Source organism: Camelina sativa, unplaced genomic scaffold, assembly GCF_000633955.1.
Source record: "Camelina sativa cultivar DH55 unplaced genomic scaffold, Cs unpScaffold19652, whole genome shotgun sequence".
Lineage (NCBI taxonomy): Eukaryota > Viridiplantae > Streptophyta > Magnoliopsida > Brassicales > Brassicaceae > Camelina > Camelina sativa.
Genome location: NW_010940654.1, coordinates 1 through 283, shown reverse-complemented (window position 1 = coordinate 283; position 283 = coordinate 1). Strand labels below are relative to the sequence as shown.

General features: G+C 41.3%; 1 long non-coding RNA gene across 1 annotated transcript; it reads left to right on the top strand.

Annotated features, from left to right (window-relative positions):
* LOC104775575 lies at positions 1 to 283 on the top strand. Its single transcript, XR_765997.1, has 3 exons — positions 1 to 36; positions 122 to 178; positions 260 to 283. It is a non-coding gene; the product is annotated as an uncharacterized LOC104775575 (long non-coding RNA).

Sequence of the window (283 nt, the reverse complement as noted above, 5' to 3'; positions counted from 1 at the left end):
GATGACAAAGAGGAGAGGTGACCGAGAGGTCCACAAGTAAGATCTCTTTTTCTCTCTAACCGTTCTTTGCCTTTCAGTTTTGGTTCTGATTTAAGAATGTGTTGTTTTCACTGGTGAACAGAGATACTAAAGAAAAGCCTGGATGGTGTAAAGACCCACATTTACCTCCTTGTGCCGCGTAAAACTCTCTTTCTTCTCTTTAGCCCCACTCAAGAATGCTTAGTCGTTATCAGTACTAAGTTTTGTTCCCCTCACACAGATTTGTTGAAATAATGGCTCCTGT